Source organism: Bemisia tabaci, chromosome 3 (assembly GCF_918797505.1).
Source record: "Bemisia tabaci chromosome 3, PGI_BMITA_v3".
Lineage (NCBI taxonomy): Eukaryota > Metazoa > Arthropoda > Insecta > Hemiptera > Aleyrodidae > Bemisia > Bemisia tabaci.
The window spans coordinates 21,977,800-21,995,476 of record NC_092795.1 but is presented as its reverse complement, the minus strand read 5'-3'; the positions used below and the strand labels follow the sequence as shown (position 1 = coordinate 21,995,476).

The 17,677-nt window shown below is 39.9% G+C and overlaps 1 protein-coding gene across 4 annotated transcripts in view; it reads right to left on the bottom strand.

The window, feature by feature from the left end:
* The window catches only part of LOC109029926 (bone morphogenetic protein 1), a 112,164-nt gene that overhangs the window by 90,500 nt on the left and 3,987 nt on the right, over window positions 1–17,677 (bottom strand). For all 4 annotated transcript variants that reach the window (XR_002008667.2, XM_019040630.2, XM_019040631.2 and 1 more), the window contains exon 2: window positions 3,623–3,672. The gene's annotated coding sequence lies outside the window, so the exon portion shown is untranslated. The remainder of the gene's footprint in view (window positions 1–3,622; window positions 3,673–17,677) is intronic.

Genomic DNA, 17,677 nt, shown 5'->3' with positions numbered 1-17,677 from the left:
AATCACCAATTATTCTGCCGTCCTGAGGCAAGACGCCGTACGAGCCATTAGGCGTTGCCAAATTTCCCTTGACTAATCACTATTTTTGGAAATTTTTCATATTTTCCTCTAGAAAGTCTGAAAGTTTCAAGAGAAATACTCACAACTTTCATCAAAAATAAATATTTACGGACAGAAAATCTGGCAACATTCAAATCCGCATATGGCGTCATTACTCAGCACGGCAGAATTTTCCTATGCTATGAATATCCGACTTAAATTCCAAAGAAATGCATTGGTTCTGAGAATATTTTTAGCAGGGCAGATGATACCATTTCAAATTCAGGAAAGGCAGGCTCATCCTGGCCCCTTAAGAGCAACGCCACTCGCCTGTGTCACACTATTGAAGCTAGCCATCACAGTATCAAGGTCAGCAGCCTGATTGTTGAAATTTTTTGTTTGTCGGGACGATATAAATGACATAGGTTAAAAGGCGGAGCGTAATTGGTCGGCTATGTCTTATCGCTGCTTTGTCGTGCCTTTGTCAGGTGGAATGGACGACATACTGTCGGAAACTTAACTTAAGTGGTGCCGTTAGCTTGTCGTGAGTTCAATCCGACAAAGGCACGACAAAGCAGCGATAAGACATAGCCGACCAATCACGCTCCACTTTTTAACTTATGTCATCTATGTCGCCCGACAAACAAAACATTTTAACAATCAGGCTGCCGGTGTTATGATTGGCTTATTCGATGACTTGGACCAATCACAGCACTTGACCTTGACATTTTGATGGAGTATTTTGATAGTGTGACACAGGCCGTTTTTCTGGAATCGAGTTGGACAATCTGGGTAGCTAACCTTTCGTGTGAGCCCGTTGCAAGCCAATTGATATCGATCACAATTTGCCTATGAAGCATACCTAAAATACACTGGCAAGCATAGAAAAGGCTTCTGCAAAGCATGATATCTGCCTGTTGAAAAATAGACTTTGAAAGGACGGACGGCGCATCATTGTGGAGGGATGGGGAGGCGAGGAGGCCGTCTATCTTTTGCAGTTGTGTTGTGATTGTGAAGTGCGCCGCGCCGCGCGTTATGAGGCCTCCTGTGGCGCGGGAGTTAAACAACCGCTTCCGTTCGATCAATTGTTGAATCACTAGAACTTGACCCTTAAATTCAATGTTTACTTTTAAACGTCCAAATGCGCCTTACTTGTAATCGACCGTCGTCCTCGTGACCCGCTCCCGCCATTCCTCGGCCGCATGCTACACTTACAATGCAGCGGCGTGGCGTGCGCTTTGCGATATCTCGATTGATCTGTCGATTAAACCTACGGAAAAGGATCGATAAACAGGGTGTCCTCGACGAACGCCTCAATAATCGATATTTTACCCTAGCTCCAAATGGGGAAATATCGATACTCGATAGTGGATCACTAAATCATGAACAAATTTTGACTTGCGAATATCCCAAGATAGATGACGCATAGAAATCGATGCGCACATTTAAAAGTAACTCAAAAACCGAAAAATACCCAGTTCAAAAAACCCAACTTTTCCGGAATAATCTTTTCGGCCCCCTTTTTTCTTTTCCTTCTTTAAAATTGTGACTTCTTATGAGTCAAACGTAATGTACTTTAAGATGGAATTGCTCAGACCTTACGAAAAAAAACCGGTTTGGAATAAAATATATCGATTTTCAGTTTTTGCTGCTTAACACTTTCTAATACTTCGAAACATCGGCAGAAACTAGAAGTGGCCGAGGGTCTACCTTCACCGTCTCCAAAAATCGAAATGGTCCTTCCCATAGTAAGAAATACTTCCGAAAGGGTCCGAGGAATTTGGCCGAGTAAAACCTTGACACATCTTTCATCTTTGCAATCGCAATTGGATACATTTTTCAAAGAGAATAGCTCAAAATCGCCCATGAGACCTCTTAATTTTTTAAAATTTTCCCGGAGAGCCCCCCCCCCCCCGACCCCCCTTCTTTGAGACTGAAGAGTTCCCCAGATTCTTTAACGTTTATTTGGAGCTGAGGACGTCCCAATGAATGTCTTTCAACCCCCCCCCCCCCCCCAACAAAAAAATCCTAGCTGCGTCCATGCTCTCAAACGTTGAGTCAAATTTTCAGACCATAACTCGACCATTTATAAACGATGTTATGAGCTTTTAACTTAATCGTTTCGAAAAGTGACATCAGAGCAACCCAGTGTTCTAGAATGATACGAACAGAAACTTTAACGGTGAGTGTTTTTCTCGAATTTCCAATTTTCTGTCATCAAACTTTGAGTTTAATTTTCGGCAGAGGGTCAATTATCGGAACTATTGAGCATTCTTCGCGTAATTGATGCACAGTCCCTCTAAGTTAGGGTATAATTATTTCATACCCCCCCCCCCCCATTTCGTCCCCCTTGAGGCACATTTAGACTGACTTCAGCACAAGTATTTATTCCAAAACCGAATTAGCGAACCATCCAGGGTTTGGAACAAATACTTTGCACGTGTCTACAGTGTTACACAAAAGACTTAAGTGTAAAACTTGTGAGTTATGTGCTTTTACGTAAGTTTCGCTGACAATTCACAGCTTCTTGGTTGTTCTTTGGCTTCTTTCTTCTTGGTATTGGTACCTACCGACGCCTACAAACCTAAGGGGCCACTTCACGCATTGCGCAATGCTTGAAGTATCCCCTTAGGTTTGTAGGCGCCAATGCGCGTTTCGAGCAGGTAGCATAAACTTACCCACATTTGGACCGCGTTTAGCAGAAAGGAACCGAGCCACATCAGCTATTTTTTAAACCGGACAATTTAATTTATTACGCGACCGTTTGGACGAATTCCTTTGAAAATTTTAAGAAATTTGCCTCTTACTTTACAGAAAATTTACTGAAAATTATATAAATATTCGCACAACAGTTTTCGTGAAAAAAATTATACGGCCTGATCAAATTTGGCAATAGCTCATCGGCACTAGTGGCTTGATTTCTTTCTGCTTACACGGTCCATTCCTCTCTGTGATCTTGCAACTTTTCTGAGAACATACTCTCAATGGAATAATCTGAGAGAGCTGTCTCGGTACTGTCTGAGAAAGCTGTCTCAATACTGTCTCGATGCTCGAGGTGTCTGTTCCGACGGTGAATCAAATATAAAATCTTGGAATATCTTCAGAATATTCTAATGTTTCCAGGGTTTAATTGGATTTATTCAGGGGAATGAGAAAATAAGCAGCTGCTAAGACTGAAAAAGTTGATATTTCACTGAATGAATTCTGATGAATGAATTTCTGTAGATATCCTAGACTTTCGTCCCCGCATAACGAATTTTGCCCCCTCTCAGTTTCAGTTAAAATGACATCTCCGAATGCTTAATGTACGTATAACTTAGAGAAGAAACACATTTTTATTCAAAAAGGTGAGCGATTTCTGCGAGAGTATAGGCTCTCTTCCGACATTCCCGTAATGCATGATAATTCGACATGAAGCCTTGATCCTTACATCAGAAAAGTGCGCAAAGGGGGATCATAGAGCCCTAGCCCCTGTATGGACCTGAACGCCATTGAAAAAGTTTACTGCGATAGATTTCAGTCATTAACATGAACAATTAAATTTAAGAAATAAATTATTGAAAATAATTTAAAATAGGCTTACCATATCGGCAGTGAACGAGCGTTTTGGTTAGAACGAAGATCCAACCTCACCTAGAACAAAGAAATGGATACATTTTTAAAAAATTTTCATAAACGTAGAAAATTAAAAATCAGAAAACATTCACTAAGGGCTAATTGTTGAAATTGGTAGATAAAGCTATACACAAAGAAGACAACAGGGATACGGAAGAATCCTATTGGTGGAAGTGGGTGGTTGCAATGGACAAAGGTCTAACTAACGACCAACGAGACCCGCTAGTTAGTTCATCATTTTCTCATTTAGTCTATAGGAAACATCCATACCAACCAATAGGATCACTTTATATACGCTATAACTTCTTTGTCTATCGTTTTGTCTAACAATTTCAACAATCAGCCCACTGGTTGCAATAAAAGTTGAAAATATAACAATAGTATTCCGTTCATCGTCATTGGTTTTATGGATGAAGGAACTGCACGCTCATTCAATTTTCTTCAAATTGACTTACGTCTTTTAACAACGAGAAAAAGCCGTTAGGAACAACAATAATTCACGAGGAGAACAATATTCAACATACATGAAAGCTTCTGAGCACTTGTGATTTCCTATTATTTCCGGAGAAACTCGTTTTTCATGCCTTTCACATCTTTTCTGGCAAAGTTTCGGCAGTTAATTTTCTGACTGCGACAGTTGTAGAGAAATTTTTATTTCGCAGCATTCCTCGCTTTCATGCCTGGAATTCCGTGCCACACGTTTGGTCCAACCGTCACTAATCGAATAACGAATTTGTACGCAAAAACTCTTGATTTCCATGGGATTATGGTGAGTGTAGGTGATAAACGTCCCTATCTAAGGACAAGAGGTTGTTTTCCCGCGCTTAGCTATACATTTTCGAAGCTTATTATCAAACGAGCGAGACATAGTGTCTCTCGATATAAAACTCTCGAAAAGCAATTGAAACACTCGCTGTAAACGGCGAGGAAAAAATCCTTCATGATCGCTATATATTTATGAATTTTATTTTTTTAAAAATTCTAAAAAAATTTCCTGTCCTGAACCTTTGTCGTACAGTAATAAGAAATCAGGAAAGGTTTCTTTTTACAAAACATGGGTGAATGGTATTTCATCTTGAAATTTTTTTTGACTTTTCTTTATTTATTCAAACATATGCGCAGGGTATTTCAATGAAATAATTTGATCGATTTCCTTTAGAAAAAATAAAACATAAGTAATCGGAAATGTTGTAACGTTGCAAAGAGGATACGCACTCTTCATTTTCGAAGTATTAAATATGCAGAAAACAGCAGCTTGCGATTTGATAACGTCAAATCTGAAAGGGTCATTGCCAATCCGAAATTTAAACTCTTACTGCAGTTTGAAATTCATAGCAGCGGATCTTGAATTTTAACATTATTGTGATACTTATTATTTACAGAGATTGAACAAGGTGCCTCCGACTAGAAATTACAATCCTGGCCGAAGCCCGTGGAACGGATGCAAAGCAACGTCTTTGCGATGATGACGAGATAAAAGTGGATGCAACTATTCGAGCTCGGTGGATGTCCGTGTTGCATGCGGAAAATTGAAGGCGCTTTGGGTTTCTTCGCCTGCTTAGTGTATTGTCGCTTCGCTTCGTCGCCCGCCTGATCGTAGCGCAACACTCACGGCATCGTTAGACTCATCGGTTTGAAAATGTTTTAATTACATTATAAATATGCAAAGTCCGATTTTCCTAGAAATGTAGATGGCCTCCGATGTTGAGGCATATCTTGTAAAAATAAACTCCCCTACTTTGTCCTTTCTAAGGTCTGTAGCAGTTAAAATTGCAAAAAGGAAAAAATATATCTCTCCGCGAGGCAAATTTGAGACGACTCGTTCTACAGACTAATATGTAGAGCGAACGTGCACTGCAAAAAAAAGGACGAGCTGCAAAATTCTTAGGGAATCAGGGTTGCCATAATTTCTTCATCTCCAAATTCCCTGACTTTCCGTGATTTATTGCTATTTTTCTTCCCTGTCTCCAAAATTTTCTAATTCCCTAACTTTCCCTAGCCTTTGAACAAAATATTCACTTTTACATAATACGCTAACTTTCGCTAAACTTTGGACAAAATTTCCCTGACAAATCCCCCTGTGCAAATAGTTAAAAAAGACAATCAGTAGCTGGTTAAAAGGTGATTAACCTTACAAACGGCCAGAATGGGTAAATAGTCGGAAGATCAGTGATATGTTTCAGTGTTTAGTGGATGAATCAAAAATTCCCTTACCATTCCCACGAATTCCCTGACATTTCTCGATCGTTGCAAGTTCCCTGATTTTCCAGACCGCCGCGGCGGCAACCCTGGGAATAGAATCATGCTTTGATTCTATATCCCGTGAAATTGGTTGCCCCGATTCAGTTCATGCCGGAGGGTTTAAAGCACGGTGAGATCAATAAGAGGAACTCTTCGAGTTTGAACTCGGCAAGTATGTATTGAAACAACACGAAAAATAGTTGGCCTCGGTACAAGATCCGCGGGAGGAGAGAAAACGTGCAGTTTGATTGGATCCCCTGCAACTGACCCATTGCAAGACACAACTTCAACTTGATCGTCGTTTTAGGTCATCAACCCGGTATCAGCAATAGGTTAGGATTCTAACTTTCTATACAGGCCCGTTTCTGCTGCCCCTGGCAGAAAAACTGCCCTCTTTTTTCACGAGTCTGTAGAGACAATTCAAATATAATTGAAATGAAATATCATATGTACTCAGAAAATGTTCTTTATAATTTTTAGTCCGCATACAGCAGTGCAAGTACATTCATAATTTAAAAATAAAATTATGCAACATTTACAATGCTGCAGTAGGTATCAGATCAATTTTTGAAATCAAGGTAAAAATTGTCTAAAGGCTTCTAGTAACATACCTAAGGTTTCTTTTTAACTATATGTCGATCAGATCTTTAGCTTTTCCGAAAGAGGCAGAAAAAAAACACTTTTTCTTGGAGGTCCTAAAAGAAACAACTTCTCTGAGAACATAATTTGAATGCTGTTTTGCATGGTTATAGGGTTACCTATATTGCATGATGATCCGTTTAACATCTCCGACGTCGATTGATCCACGGGGGGAAAAACAGGAAGTTGTTGGATGATATGGACATCTCCAATTAATTGTGGTAGAACAGCTCAATAAATTAGGCTACTGACCCAAATGTTTCGGTACTACCATAATTAATTGGAAATGTCCACTTCATCCAACAAATTGGGGCAGTACCAAAATTTTAGGGGATAAATCCTGACACTTTTTTCATGTCATTTTGGTACTAGAAATCTTTAATCTTCGATTCTTAACGGAGGTTGATAGAACTAAGCCTAAAACACACTGGTAAATGTGAGACATTAAGACGACTAGAGAGATTCTGTTGCCCGAAACTTTTGTAAGAACGAAAAGAGAAGTGGCTTTGAAGAAAATTGACTTGAAAATCACGATGATTGCAATGAAAAGGTCTGAAATTCACCCCTGACTAAACAATCTGGGTAGAAAAATTTCGCATAGCGGATTCGGATAGTTCGTCTATCGTGGCAAAGACATGCATAATTACGTCTTTCTCCTGACAAAAGGTTCAACTACTTTTCGCGATGAACCTGGTCCAGTGGCGATTTTTGAAAGTTGGCACCACTGTTTTTCCTCAGTTTATTTATAAAATTATCAATACGTGGATAAGTAGCTTGCCCCACCTAAAATCGATATTTTTAACAGATTTCAATTGAGGGGAAACAGTGTTAGGGACTTTCAAAAATGAACCAGGTGGTCCATGAAACTCAAAGCTTTCCAAGACTCATCTCTGAGTGTAGATACGCCCTTTTTCCAGCCAAACGGAGATTTGGATTACATTTTGCGATCTGGAACTACAATGTTTGGCTCCATTAAGAAACAGCGTATGTACCATTAGTATCCCTACGTACATACGTATTTTTAAAGATGAGCCAGTAATAATAGTTCCTAATTGCTGCAAAATGAAGTCCATTTGATACGAAGCCGCGCAACTGCTTAACACTGAAAACGGCCGTTGTCTTGCGGTGGCACAGTTCCTGACATAAAAAAACAACGTAAGTACGTCCTCTCATTAAACTTTTGAGAAGCAGGTCAGAGAAGATGACGGATGATTATCGTTCGTTGCGATATTTTTTTTCTTTTTTTCATTGAAAAACTACGACACAAGGAGGAGGTCTATTTTCAGTCTCGCTTGGGATGAAACTACCGAGATGGAGTTAGGAGTAAATTTTCGACTTTCCCGATATCCACACCGTGGTTTTTTAATTAATTTTTTTTTTATTTTCAGTAAGAAACGCTTCCTTTTTCCGCTGTTTGATGAGTTTGCATTCCGTTTAAGCAAAAGTTTGCGACTTACCCATTGCGCGCAATTTATCCAAACTGCGAATTTGCGGAGAGGAACTTCTTAGTTTTTACAGACTTTCGTAGAATAGATGACCAATTCCGTTACATGCATTCCGGTCGTTTTCCACGAATAGAAGGAAGCCACATGATTTGACCAAATAACCCTATTACGAGAACCGTGCTCGTTTATTTAGAGAAATACTGAACCTATTCTGTATTATGCCTTCATTTTAAAATCCATCCTTAGAATTTCATTGCACGCTCGCTCTACATATTAGTCTGTAGACCGAACCGCCTGGAATTTGCCTCGCGTGGAAGTCTCTTTTTTTTTCTTTTTGCAATTTAAACTTCCACAGACCTTTGAAAGGACGGACTTTGCATATTTATAACGTAATTAAAACATCATCCAACCGGTGAGTCTAACGTTGCCGCTCGTATGCGCTACGATGCGATCGGAGATGCTACACTGTGCAGGCAAGGAAACTCAAAGCGCCTTCAATTTTTCGCACGCAACACGGACATCCATCGAGCACGTATAGTTGCATCCGATGGTTGTGATCATCGTGAAGACGTACGAAGAAAAAATGAAGTACGACTGAAAGTCTCCACCGTTGCAAACAGAGATACGTTGTTTTAGAGCATTGTCTGGTTTAATAATCTCATCGTCATAATTTTCAATCAAATGTTATCAGTAAAATATTGTCCGTCTATTTTCTTTAAAAAAATTCCCCACACAAATACGGTCTTAGAAGAGTCTCGGTAGGTTATCCAGAACTCGCGAATCGAAATAGAAAGCTGATGCCGAAATAACAAAATGTGCGTTTTATTAGGAAAATTTTGTAAGAGAAGAATTGAAAATAGAGACTAATAAAGATCTATGGTTTTGCTTCTACTTGCTATATGCTTTTAATATACCTTTCTCCAGGAAATAAAAATGTACAACAACCCAATGTGAATTGTAAAGAAGAGTGAAGGTTCCATTTTACATTCGGAAAAATCTGAACATTTGACAGGAACAATGCTACGTTGACTTAGTTCAGAGAAACCAAGTCTCCACTTTTAACTGAAATTTCACATTTCGATTTACTGATGTCATTAATGACTATCGATGACTAGAATGCGAGACCATGTATCTCCATAGCAATTTTCCAAATTACCGCTCTAATTTTTCTTCTTTGAAGAGAAGCAGGCCAACTTCATTGCTTGAAATTTTTACAGAATATTCCGTCGACAGAGAAGAAAAATTAAGATAGTTTTCAAGAAGTTGACTGGTTTTTCAAAGAGAAAATAAAGTAAGACCAGAAGTCTGCGGCATTGCAAACGGAGATACGTGATATTGCACTTTAGCCATTGATACACCGTATCAAGTTATGAGTGCATACTAATTTTCATAACATTCGGTGCATTAATGTTGCCAAAATGCGGGAAAAATTATTTAGATCCCAGAACTTTAGGGTGCTGTGACCCCCTTAAAAAGCAATTTTTAAAAACATTCATGTAAGCAAAAAAGACTTCTCTGATTCGAGTTTATTAGAGAGGAACCAACCCTCATTATCGAAAAAATTGAGTTTGAAAGTTTTTGAGTTTCACTAGCCGGATATTTTTTCCAGCCAAAAACTGAGTGTCTGGGAAAAAAAAAAACATTTTTTTGTGAAAAGAGGAGTTAAATTTTATATTTGACGTTGAGCCTTATGCAGCAATAAATCTTCAAACCACTTTTTCTCAGTTTCAACTGAATGTGGGTTGGTTCTTTTCTGATGTACTCGCTCCATTTTAACCCATAGAACACGGGATTTAACTCCACCCCCACCCCGCCCCGCCCCCTGGGGGACATCACCCTGTATACCGCATTTCGATGTCTTAAACTTTCAAAAATCGGGCCGCCGAGCGGAACTTTGGCAATGGCGACTTTTGCCCTGTTGCCGGCTTGGGCGAAGAATAAAGGGCGAAGCAGTGGGAACGTGAATGCGGTGCGGCAGGACTCCCACTCTGGACAAATCTGTCGTAGGCGAGTTATCTGAGCAAGCGCTAACGCAGCGCCGCGACGCGGATCTGCCCAGCATCTCGCATCATGCGAGAACCCGAGCTCTGCAACGACGTCGAGGGTTAACCCATGCGAACTGCTCCGCCACTATTGATCTGCATTCATTGCACTCGACGCTGCCATTTTGCCCGAAATACTCCGCTTTTCTCAACTCCTTGCCCTACATTTTTAGGGACTTTTCGGGTTTTGCATCGTTGGAGGTCTCTTGCAGGAATTCGTCATATTTTCCCGGTGCTATGGAAGATTCTTCAAAGGAGCAAAAAATAGTCACGAAAAAAAGGAGAAAGATTGGTTTTAAATCGTCATCCGAACTAAGTCGGCAAATCTTCAAGACTTGAGAGATTTTTTTTTATTTTTTTTTTTTTAAATCATTATTTTTTCCCTGTGGTCTAAATTTAAAAACACCGTCCCGAAGAAGGAAAAAAGTCGATGCACCACAAAATACGCGGAATTTTCACCGAAAAATTTAATTACCATGATTATCAGGGATTATTGACCTCCGAAAATCTCAATTGACAAATTATTGCCTAAAGACAATCTCATGAAATGTTTCTGTTACTTTTTTAGAGATTTTCGAGATATCTTAAGTAGCACTTTTAAATGTATGACAAAAAATAAATAAATAAATCGAAAATTACAAATCTTTTGTATAAACGCAAATTTTATAGCAGAATTTCCTTAGACTATTGTATATTTAGAATAATTATTTTCTCTCGTTTTACGAAAGAACAAGGGAAATCAAATCAGTCATCGAACGTGCACAAACTTGTGCGTCCGAGAAAAATCTGAAGCTCAATTTTGCAAATATTTCCTTCCTCCTTTGATACTCTGTTCCTTTGATGTTGCCGAGAAATTATCAGAACTCGAAAAAATTATGCCACAGTAGAACATTGTTCGGCAAATTAGTTCGATGCGAGATTCAACTTATGTACAATTAGCTTGACTTTCGTTTCTTCTTTGTTCGCCGCGGGAATAGCGAACTTTTGAACAAAGAAGAAGATCATACGCCGGTCATAGTTGTACATCAAATCTGAGTGAACTTTTGTTGAGTAAATAGAGTTACTTCATTTTTGACCTTGTCATGGTTTTTTTCGATTGAAGGAGCCGAGAGCTTCCCAAGAAAAAGGGAGAGGTATAAACCTCCTCCCAATTATACGCGCTGCCACTAAACAAGAGGCTGGCCGAAGATACTACAATTAGAGAGAGCTGAATTTCACTCGGTAATTTATTTAATTGGTATATTTTATTTTATCACGACGCGAAACTGTTCCTTGAGCTTCAAGAGAGCATACTTCTGATCACTCAATTATTCCTCTTAATATTCATTCATTATCGCCTAAAACACGAGGATTTCGCGATTCAAACGATCGACGTTACTTATCTAGCAGATTAAACTTTATGCTAAAAGTCAAAGCGAAATCACCTTTTGATGTTCGTCTACTCTTAGGGCTCGAGGCGAGCTTCCGTTTCGTTATCTTGAAAAGGGAATGATGGAGGAGCGTGCGGGTGAGAAAGAGGAGAGGGAGAAGGGTTCGTATGAACCCATCATCGACATTGACATTAAACATCCGTTCGATTTGCGCCTTTATGTACGTGATAAACAACCTCTCCTTAATGTGGTAAAAATCGCTTGGAAATACACTTATCCCCACATACCATCAACGAGGGTCTTCGAGAGCAAGTAAACTATGCTAAATTCTTTGACCCAAATACAAAGGAATTGCGAGTCGATATGAGCTTCATTCAGAGAGGAGGAAGTTTCTTCGGAATTTCTTGGACCACAAAAAACTTTACGCATGCCTGGAAAATATTTCTTCTCGTTGTGATTTCCTAGCTTTTTTCACTTTCTTTACCGTAAAATTCGGAAGATATAACCATCATAAAAAAAACCCCAAAAAACAAGGGGAACAAGAAAGTTAAAAAAAAAGAAAAAAATCTCTGGGATTTGTAAGAGTCTAAAGTAGCTGACTTTGGCTCCGACTGACGGCTTCAGTGGAAATCCAAAAATAATAAAAAAAAATAAAAATTCGGTTATAACTTAAAATTTGAATGAAACATAGTTTTGAAAAATTACACCGGTAGATAAAAAGAACCTTGTTGAATTGGCGGCACTCACACGCTAGAAAAATAAGATCAATCGAATTTAATCCCCTAAACATGGCATTGAAAAATAATTGCCTTCAATTTTTTGTCGGCCATGCTTATGCTAGATTTTCAAGGAGGTTTGCGATACTATCATCGCGGTCCAAAACGTATTTCAATATATTCTGTACGTATGTTTCAACATGTCTAGGACTGCTCATCCTATTCAACCCTCCGTTAGAGCTGATAGTGTCTAAATTGCAAAAAAAGCATTTACAGAAACATTGAAATTACTCACCTAAGCCCAAAGCCTCGGGCTAAGTTTCTAGTCATGGCTAAGAATAAGCCCCTATGTAACACCACTCACAATGTAGCCTAAGGAAGAAGAATCTCAACTTGCTAAACGAAAAATATAACAATGCGATTTCAGCGTAGATGATTTAGCGTAGAGGCGCAAAAGTATACTGTAACTCACGAGTGAGAAAACTCAATCATCCTTCAATTCAGAGGTTATGCAAATTCAGTCACCCAGGAGTTGCAATAGTTGTATCGCCTAATTTAGTAGCTCAACGTTACATTTGACGGCACAGACATTCAAGTTCATGCACTAAACAGATAATCGTAATGTTTGTAAAAATAGGGCAGTTTCAAACCATTCAAAACAAACTGACTAAAACAACATGATCAGAACCATATTGATAATGACAATGACAGTATCAACTTGATACCAACATGATATCTTGACGGTCCCAAAACTCAGTAAGATGTTAGAAATTTAATGCAATGTTGTTCATATAATAAGAGTTTTCGGACATGTTTTTACCGTGTCGGAGAAAATTCCAATTAGTACCATGTTCATAATATTTTGGTATCATAGTGGTCTCATTGACGAAGTTGGTGGAATGGAGAGCCCGTTCCGGATATAACTTTGCCTTTTTCGCTGAATGCGCGGGATATGGAGATAAATATAAAACTACAACAAAAAAGGCAAAGCTATAAAATGAAACAGGCTCTACCACGTTGCTACCGTGTTGACATTTCATTGACACCATCTTGATCTAAAGGCGACTATATTGGTAACGACATGATACTAACATGTTACCTACCAGGGCGATCGTTTTTATATGAAGTTAGAGGATTCGTTGGAAAAATGGAAATTAAACGGCAAAGAACCGGGGCCTATTTCGGAAAAAAATGAGGTGCGAGTAATTTTGACCTATAATCTGCCGCGTATTTTCTCCTGTCAAAAAATCAAAGTCAAGAAAACATATTATTTTGAGCGCAATTGGTTAACTTCATCTCTAAAATTGAGTCTTAAGGAAGCATAAAAACGTCAATCGTCTGTTTCTCGGTTCGACCTCGACGCGACTTGGTTCTCCTTTCCCAAGGTGATTCTTCTCGGGTTTTGGGTGTGGTCGAACCGGCACGTCATACAATATCGCATAAATCAAGTCAAATGTCTTTTGGCAGATTTTGACTTGTCAGCCGAAAAAACGTTGATAGCTCCCGCGCATAATTCACGTTAATTATTCCTTCCCTGGTAAAAATTGGCAGTAGAATCTGTGTTCCAAATTACCATAGACCTACAGCCGGCTGTAAGAGTTCCAATAGCTTCTATAGCCGGCAACACAATTTCTTATAGCCTTTTATAGCCAATGGCGATTAAGCAACAGCCTGGCGATAAAGTGTATGCTCAACGTTACTAATTACGGATGCTAGGACTTAGTGAGTTTTTGGACTACCGCTCTCTTTTTGGGCCGTAATATCTTGATTTATTTTGCAAGGAAAGCTCCATACTTTTGAAGGTAACGATGCCTGCCATTCCTAATATGTTGGAGCGCCTTCAGTTTCGTATGATACTGTGCAATACCTCTGGTGCGAAATAGTTGCTTCAAGCGCTGTGGTGCGCTGCGGCGCGGCGCGGCGGGCGGGCAGCCAGCGCGAAAAGCGCATTGGCGCCTACAAACCTAACAGGGATACTTCACGCATTGCGGAATGCGTCAAGTATCCCTGTTAGGTTTGTAGGCGCCAGTGCGCCGCCGCTCCGCTTTGTGTTAGGCTCTAATATTTAATCTCGTGGAGTCAGCGTTTCTCAACTCATGCCTTTGAAATGTTTGCACACTCTGTATGGATTATTCTCATTTTAATTGATGAAAAAAAATATGTAGTAAAGGAAAATATGATGTGCGTTTTGTAAATATTAAGGTGATTCCGTACAAACTTAAGGATTTGCAAAGCACACGAATTTCTACACAATTTCTTATAGCCTTTTATAGCCGATGGAGAAAAAGCAACAGCCAGACGATAAGTGTAAAATCCGGCGATAGGAACTATAGCCCGGCTGTATAATTTTTTATCGCTTCGTGTAGCCCGGCCGTATGATAGTTTCCACTTCCTACAGCCAGCTATATGATTTTCTATCGCCCTCTTCAGTTGGCTTTGAGAATTCCTATGGTATTTTGAAACGCAGCTCCTATCGCCAACTTTTACCAGGGTTACGCAAACAGTTACAACGATTAGAGAGGTATTCTGATCTCACTTCTGTCCGAACTTTGCAAATTTGTTCGTTGCGGATGATTATTCACTCTCGTAGTTTATTTGGGTTAAAAAATCGAAATTAGCGAAGACGGTTGACACAATCGATGATAAATATCGCACGTCAATTTGACCGCACCCGAAACGAGCCAACTTAAACTTGGTCGAAATGTTGCTTGTTGCGTCACTTAAATCCGGTTAATGATATGGAATCGAGAGAGTACTGCCGAGCTGAGGAAGAACGCCGTGTGAACATTCGAGAGTTGCCAAATTTCCCTTGATAGAACATGTATTTTTGACAACATTTTTACTTACCTCTTTCTCCTTGAAATTTTCAAATATATTAAATTAAATTGCGTGCAAAATCGTCCGAAAGTTTTACAAAATAATTTTCACAATTTTCTAAGTAAATTCGGTTTTTATCGGAGGAAACTTGGCAAAGTCTAACTTCTCATACGGAGTTCTTCCTTCAGTATGGTAGAGTAACACGTAACGCACAACGCCAGGGCGCCTGAATCGCGAAGCCCTCCAAACTGGAAGAAAACTTGACCAAAATCTTGTAATAACATAGTAAAACGCGGAGTAACAGCACAAGCTGTTGGTTGATTTTTTTGTGTTAGTTTGCCCTGTGTCAAATCGACCAAATCTTTGGGTTGAGGTGACCAAATCTTTTTGTTGAAAAACTGCGACCTTGTTTAGAATGAGTCGTCGGCCGCCAGGATCGAACATGGATCACATTGGTATGACACTTCAATGCGCTAGTCACTCGCAAGTTGGGACCTTTGATGAGTGAGGGGAGGAAAACAAGAGTACTTCGGCAGGACACTTTCTTCACAATTCAATTTTTCAGAGTAACGCAGCTATGGTTAGGGCCAATTTAAAACAAAATTGTATTGAGCAACCAGGTCCCTTCGGTTGATCTTCCCCCAAAAAAGTAACACAGAGTAACACTAAACACGGAAAATTGTAATGTGCGAGTCTTTGGACCGCGAAGCGGTCAGGGGGCGTACCTTCTAGCGTTACTGTAATGTTACACGTTAATCACGTTTGAATTCTGAACTACAAAGGCCAAATAAATATCAAAGAAAAATCCGGGAAGAGTCAGGACGGAACGGGGGTTTCGTAGTGAGGTTCCAATTTTCGACCGCCTTGCCGTTTCTTTCCTGCCTCGAGCCCCCCTCCCCCTCCTCGCTCGAGAGTTCGGACAACTGAGGCTATTTGAGGTTAGAGCCGCTTACTCTGCAGTATAAATCAAATAGATGAGAATGCTTCTTGCCCCCTTGTCCCGTGTCCCGCCTCTCGCTCTAGTTTCCCGCCGTTCTGTCGTTTTACATTCGAGAGGCGAACTGTCAACTGGGGCTTGGTTCCGCTTGTTTTTGAGGACACATTCTGCCGCATGGACGGTGTACCCTCATACTAGCTCCCTGCACATCGACAACGGCGTCCTGGGTGAAGTGAGCCGGACTCCTTTACTGCCGTGCTAAGGAAAAACGCTGTATGAACATTCGAGAGTTGCCAAATTTCCTCCAGTAATTTTTTTTATTTTTAAGGAGAGTTATGAATATTTTCTCTTGAAATTTTCAGATAACGTAGATCTGATTACGAAGAAAATTCTTTGAAAAACTGTGCGGAAAATATTCACAAGTTTTCCTGAAAATTCGTATTTGATTCAAGCAAATAGAAGCAAATTCTTCAAAATTTTCAAAGAATTCCAAACAAACGTTCTCTCGTAAAAAATTAAATTGCCTGTTAATTTTGGCAATAGCTGAGGTGGCTTGGTTCCTGTCTGTTAAACGCGGCCCAAATCATCATAACTCCGGTATTTTTTAAAATGTTTGTGGGTTTCATTAGCCGAATGTGCCAAATTCGACAGGGGTATTTGTGCAAGCATACAGGTAACAGCGTCATGGCAAAGCCGGATTTACTGCGAGGGCACACGTGACGCGTGTTTAAGGATGTTCATCATAAAAATGCCCGCACAACGGAGTATTTTTCTTTCCCTTCTCAACATGAAGTGTTAATATACTTTTAGATTGTAGCATTTGCCCCTGTCTCTTACAGGCATATATCTGAGTCTATAGGATGCCAACCTCTCCTCTTTGCGCTTATAACGTGAGCCGAAAACTGACCCAAGGTGCGATTAAAAGGGTTACAATTCCAAAGTCTCCCTAGGCCTAAGGCCTCCCTGGTAAAAATTGGCGACAGGAGCTGCGTTTCAAAATACCATAGGAGTTCTTATAGCCGACTAAGTAAGGCTATTGAAAATCATATAGCTGGCTGTAGAAAGCGGAGCAAATCATATAGCCGGGCTATACGAAGCTATAAAAAAGTATACAGTCGCGGTATAGTTCCTATCGCCGAGCTTTACACTTCATCGCCATTGGCTATAAAAGGCTATAAGAAATTGTGTAGAAATTTATAGGCTTTGGAAATCATTAAGTTTGATACGGAACGACCTTAATATTTACAAAACACACATTATATTTTCCTTTATGTAAAACATTTTTTTTTCATCAATTTAAATGAGAAAAGTCCATACAGAGTGTGCAAACATTTCAAAATCATGAGTTGAAAAACGCTGACTCCGCGAAATTAAATATTAGAGCCTAACACAAAGCGGAGCGGCGACACACTGGCGCCTACAAACCTAACAGGGATCAGCGTGAAGTATCCCTGTTAGGTTTGTAGGCGCCAATGCGCTTTTCGCGCTGGCTGCCCGCTCGCCGCGCCGCGCCGCAGCGCACCACAGCGCTTGAAGCAACTATTTCGCACCAGAGGTATTGCACAGTATCATAAGAAATTGAAGGCGCTCCAACATATTAAGAATGACAGGCATCCTTCAAAAGTACCGAGCTTTCCTCGCAAAATAAATCAAGATACTACGGCACAAAAAGAGAGCGGTAGTCCAAAAACTAACTAAGTCCTAATATCCGTATTTAGTAACGCGTAGCATACACTTTATTGTCTGGCTGTTGCTTAATCGCCATCGGCTATAAAAAGCTATAAGAAATTGTACAGCCGGCTACAGAAGCTATTGG